Raw genomic sequence first — 5670 nt, 5'->3', positions numbered from 1 at the left:
ATTTTACAGCGAGTAAAAAAAGAAGAAGAACGTAAGAGAGGGAGACAAACAGGCGTGTTTCTTTAGAATGCATAGCATGCAGCACACACTGTAAAGTGCCAAAGAGACGGGGAAAGCAGATGGCGCGAAGGTGTATGTCCTCAAAGCTTGAAAGCAATTTCTAAACTACAAGGCGTGCCGAAGTCAACCTACTCTCATCAGGTTGCTCCCGCCTCCAATTGCATTTAAATTAAAATTACAGTCGCCTCAAAGGCAAAGAGAGAGAGAGAGAGAAAATAAATACATTCGCTTCGTGCAGCTGTACCCGTTCAAATTTTACAGCAAGAGCACTCCCGAAAGCGCAAAGCCCGCTGCTGCCCGGGCGGAATGCGCTCGCTTCAGGAAATCGCCGTGCTTGCCTCGGTAACCAAGAGGTGTCGCGCGGCAGAATGCTGCATTGTAGCACACCGGGAACCGTGCAGACGTCGGCGATCGCCTCGACATCGCTGCGAGCGCTCGAAGAGACGAAGTCCGAAACGGTGTCAGACGAGGCGGCGGGAGCTCGATACCCTTCACGAAACTTCTGCGTGTACACCGCCGAACGGCCACGACGGAATCGCTGGCATCCTGCTCGCAGCTGCATTGTGTCGCGCCGGGAATCGTGGAAACACCACGCAGACGTCGGCGTCGGCCCCGACATGGCTTCGAGCGCTCCAAGAGACAAAGTCCGAAACGACGTCAGCCGGGGCGTCGAGCACGCCGCCCGCGCTGGTCGCACTCGTGCTCGGAAATGGCGAAGGGGCCGGGCTAGCTTTCCTTGAATCGACCGGCCGGGGGCCGCCCCGTAGGGGGACCGAAAGGCGATCGTTCAGGAAACGGCACTGGCCATTCGCGAGAAATTGCCGTTCGCTCATTCGTTAGACGCGCTGCGCTTTCACGACTTCGGCATTGTGCTGCCGACGTAAGCTTTCAATCTTGCTCGCGGCGTTACGAGGCGGCACGATTTCCGCCAAACGCTCGTCGAAAGTGGCACGAGTACGGCCCCATGGAGGTTTGGGTACTTATCGCTGCTCATATATGGGGGTCCCAGAGAGCAGTCGCCCCCAAAGCGACCTGGGTGTTTGATGTGCGGCGGGGTTTCGTGCCCGTCAAGCGGGTCCCCGGTATCCCTCCCGTGGATCCCACAGCTGACGTCTGCAGCCTCATCCGCTTGGTGCGTTACGGACTGGTTGTCGGACGATGCTTTTTCTACGATATCGAGGTGTGTTCCCCATCGTCCTCGGACGAGTCAAATACGAAAGCGCCGAAGGCGCGGGCGTGACCAGTCGCGTGGCGGCTTTGCCGTCTCGGCTACCTTGCAAGAGTCGGTCGGTCCACCAGTGCTGCGGGCTCGAGAGAAACCGCAAGCCGCGATCGAGTTGACACAACCAGTCTATTGAGAATGTTGCGTGCTTGCCGCGTGGCGATACCCGGCCCTGCGGGGAGGGCGCCGTAGCGATCTCGAACGCCGTCGTCTCGGACTGTGCAAAGTGCTACACTTTGCGAGAACGAAGCGTTTTGGGGCGCCTGAAGGTGGCCTCGGCATCGCAAAAACGGCGTCCGGCCTGCTTGAAAGGCTGGACGCGCAGTTGAACGATTACCTGGTTGATCCTGCCAGTAATCATATGCTTGTCTCAAAGATTAAGCCATGCATGTCTAAGTACATGCCGAAATAAGGCGAAACCGCGAATGGCTCATTAAATCAGTTATGGTTCCTTAGATCGTTTCTTCCTACTTGGATAACTGTGGCAATTCTAGAGCTAATACATGCAGTGAGCCTGAAGCCCTTTGGGCGACGGGTGCTTTGATTAGACCAAGATCGATCGGGTTTCGGCTCGTATTGTGTGGCGACTCTGGATAACTTTGTGCTGATCGCATGGCCACGAGCCGGCGACATTTCTTTCAAGTGTCTGCCTTATCAAATTTCCATGGTAGGTTACTTGCTTACCATGGTTGTTACGGGTAACGGAGAATCGGGGTTCGATTCCGGAGAGGGAGCCTGAGAAACGGCTACCACATCCAAAGAAGGCAGCAGGCGCGCAAACTACCCACTCCCGGCACGGGGAGGTTGTGACGAAAAATAACAATACGGGATTCTTTTGAGGCCCCGTAATTGAAATGAGTACAATCTAAATCCTTTAACGAGGATCAATTGGAGGGCAAGTCTGGTGCCAGCAGCCGCGGTAATTCCAGCTCCAATAGCGTATACTAAAGCTGCTGCGGTTAAAAAGCTCGTAGTTGGATCTCAGTTCCAGACGAGTAGTGCATCTACCCGATGCGACGGCTCGGACTGAACATCATGCCGGTCCTTTCTTGGTGCACTTCATTGTGTGCCTCGAGAAGGCCGGTGCTTCTACTTTGAAAAAATTAGAGTGCTCAACGCAGGCGAGTCGCCTGAATAAACTTGCATGGAATAATAGAACAAGACCTCGTTTCTGTTGTGTTGGTTTTTGGAATACGAGGTAATGATTAAGAGGGACAGACGGGGGCATTCGTATTGCGGCGCTAGAGGTGAAACTACTGCGAAAGCATTTGCCAAGAATGTTTTCTTTGATCAAGAACGAAAGTCAGAGGTTCGAAGGCGATCAGATACCGCCCTAGTTCTGACCATAAACGATGCCAACCAGCGATCCGTCTGAGTTACTCAAATGACTCGGCGGGCAGCTTCCGGGAAACCAAAGTGTTTGGGTTCCGGTGGAAGTATGGTTGCAAAGCTGAAACTTAAAGGAATTGACGGAAGGGCACCACCAGGAGTGGAGCCTGCGGCTTAATTTGACTCAACACGGGAAAACTTACCCGGCCCGGACACTGGGAGGATTGACAGATTGAGAGCTCTTTCTTGATTCGGTGGATGGTGGTGCATGGCCGTTCTTAGTTGGTGGAGCGATTTGTCTGGTTAATTCCGATAATGAACGAGACTCTAGCCTATTAAATAGGTGCGCTGTTCCCAGCACCTTACAACCTTCTTAGAGGGACGAGCGGCTCCTAGCCGCACGAAACAGAGCAATAACAGGTCTGTGATGCCCTTAGATGTCCGGGGCCGCACGCGCGCTACACTGAAGGAAGCAGCGTGTCTTTATTCCTGTCTGAAAAGACTGGGTAACCCGTGGAACTTCTTTCGTGATTGGGATAGGGGCTTGCAATTGTTCCCCTTGAACGAGGAATTCCCAGTAAGCGCGAGTCATAAGCTCGCGTTGATTACGTCCCTGCCCTTTGTACACACCGCCCGTCGCTACTACCGATTGAATGATTTAGTGAGGTCTTCGGACCGATGTCCGGCGCGGCCTTTCGATTGCGCCGGTCTGTTGGAAAGATGACCAAACTTGATCATTTAGAGGAAGTAAAAGTCGTAACAAGGTTTCCGTAGGTGAACCTGCGGAAGGATCATTACCGGATTGTGAAGCGTGACGAGCGCCATTGTTTCAACTCCGAGTGGGTGAAGCAGCTCGCTACGCCCGACGCTTTCCGCCGCTGGCCCCGCTTGGACGCGGGGACGGCTATAGCCGAACATGCCGGGGACTGCCTGAATTTTGAGGGGCGCCCCGTGCCAAATTTGTTGCGCCCAGTGGACGCAGGCTGCAACCTTGGATGGTTGGCTTGGCCGCGCCCGCGGGTAGAAACGGTGTAACGCACAATGGGTGGGCCTTCTGTCCGCCTCGGCGCTCTTGCGCGGAAGGGGAGTAAGACGACCAGACCTGCTGCTTTGCCCAGTACGAGGGGAACGGCGAAGCGTGCGGTCGGTCAAGGAACTGAAGGTCGAGAGCTGCTGCCGCTTAGTACACACGGAACCGTGGTGGGAGCGCTCTCCCGTCCTCCGCGGCAAACGCTGCCGAGTCTGAAAAGGCTGGCGGCTGCCGGTCGCTTCCTGCGGCGAGTATGGAGTAACGGCCCGACTTTGTTGCTGCCCAAGTACTAAAGGAACGGTGTGGCGCTCGGTCGGTCATGGAACTGGCGGTATGAGGGTGCGGCTGCCAAGTACGGAAGGAACCGTGGCCTAAAGCGCTCTCCCGTCCTCCGCGGCAAATGCCACCGAGCCCGACAGGGCCGGCGGCTGCCGGTCGGCTCCTGCTCGTGACGCGCGAGGTGTCGAGATCGCCGTTCAATGCGACGACGTCTGCTGGCTATTTGCCCGCCGCCGAGGGAAAGGCGGCGTTGCTGCGAAGTCCCGAAGGAAACGCGGCTTTGCTACGTCGGAAGCGTTCTGCGGTTAGCGGACTTGTGCGCTTTGGGAAGGCACCGCACGTCGAAAGAGGAAAAGTACGGACAGACGAGGGACCGTAGTCCCGGATTCGAACGCACTTGCGGCCAAGCCCTTGCTGGCTTCGTCTTCCGCCTCGAGTAGACTTGTTGTGGCTCCGGCTCAGAAAGCCCCTCCCTGGCACTGGCCGACTGGTTTTGGAGAGCTGCGTGAGTACGCACGACGAAAGAGCACACGCCGAAGGGCGCTCTTCGAAACCATACACAGGGAGACGCCACGTGCCTGAAAGCCTGGTTGTGCTATACTGAATTGAACAAACTATTTTTCACGACTCTAAGCGGTGGATCACTCGGTTCTCGGGTAGATGAAGAACGCAGCCATCTGCGAGACTTGGTGTGAATTGCAGGACACACTGAGCACTGATACTTTGAACGCACATTGCGGCCTTGGGTCTTCCCTTGGCTTTGTCTGTCTGAGGGTCGGATCACATATCAAGAGAGCCTTCGGCGCACAAGGAACGTGCGTCCGTCGACTCGTTTTGACCGCGTCGGCATCATGGACAGTACGTTGAGCGCTATTTCCACGCGCCAGCGACCTCACAAAGAAGGAGACGGTGGCGAGCCGTTGTGCCAAACCTTCGAAGAGACGGAAACGAGGCATTATAATCTACTGCAGCGTGACGAGTGCGCGCCTCTAGCAAGACCACCGCAGGATGGTGTCGGATACCTGCAGGGAAAGAGCGGTCCAAGCGCGAGGTGCCAATGTCCGTTGCCATATAGCGCGCACGTTTGCGAGAGAGTCGGAAGCGATCGCAATTTGCGTTGTTTGCCTTCGGAGTACGTCAAGCTCCAGAGCTGGTCGCTCGTTCGTGTCACCGCAGCTGTGTGGGCGCCCCTTCCGGGCTTCGTCGCAGGAATCTGCAGATTCTTGCGAGGAGCGGGGAGGAGAAGGGCGTGCCCCCGAAAGCGGTTCGACGCGATAGCGCCGTCTGCGAGCGAGAAGAGCACGGCACGGCGCAGAAATTGCCGCGAAAAAGAAAATGTCTCCTTCGAGAGCGTTGGCCGAGCTGACGCGTTCCGTCGTAGTCCGCCGTCGGTCCAAGTGCTTCGCAGTCTCTGTCCCCTAAAGACTGGGCCACTCCAGTTGGGGCAGGGGCGACGCTACACGAGACGATGCCCGCCGCCAGGTTTTAGTCGTCCCTGCGGTGCCTGCTGAAGCAGCGCGCTGCTAAGGCGATCTTTGCCTCGGTGGTGTTTTGGGCTTCAGACACGGTCGCTTACCACGCAAGTGCTCGTGCGCCGCACGCGTGCAGGCGGTTCACCGCCTGCCAGCCTCGTCTATAAGTAGCTCCGTGTTGGGCGAAGGACGTGGTAGGGCGTCGTACTCGGTTGGCGGTGGGTTTTCGAACGTGTCGAGTCCTTTTCCGCATACCGGTCGTATGACGCACGCGCGCA

The 5670-nt window shown here is 56.5% G+C and overlaps 2 non-coding genes across 2 annotated transcripts; both read left to right on the top strand.

Moving 5' to 3' along the window:
• The first annotated feature begins 1616 nt into the window (after window positions 1–1616).
• Window positions 1617–3408, top strand: LOC142567880 (small subunit ribosomal RNA). Its single transcript, XR_012825284.1, has one exon. It is a non-coding gene; the product is annotated as a small subunit ribosomal RNA (ribosomal RNA).
• Window positions 3409–4545: 1137 nt separating this feature from the next.
• On the top strand, window positions 4546–4698 carry LOC142567848 (5.8S ribosomal RNA). The gene has a single exon (XR_012825262.1). It is a non-coding gene; the product is annotated as a 5.8S ribosomal RNA (ribosomal RNA).
• The last annotated feature ends 972 nt before the right edge of the window (window positions 4699–5670 follow it).

Source organism: Dermacentor variabilis, unplaced genomic scaffold, assembly GCF_050947875.1.
Source record: "Dermacentor variabilis isolate Ectoservices unplaced genomic scaffold, ASM5094787v1 scaffold_14, whole genome shotgun sequence".
NCBI lineage: Eukaryota > Metazoa > Arthropoda > Arachnida > Ixodida > Ixodidae > Dermacentor > Dermacentor variabilis.
Note: the sequence above shows the minus strand (reverse complement) of the source record. Positions and strands in the feature narration are given on the sequence as shown.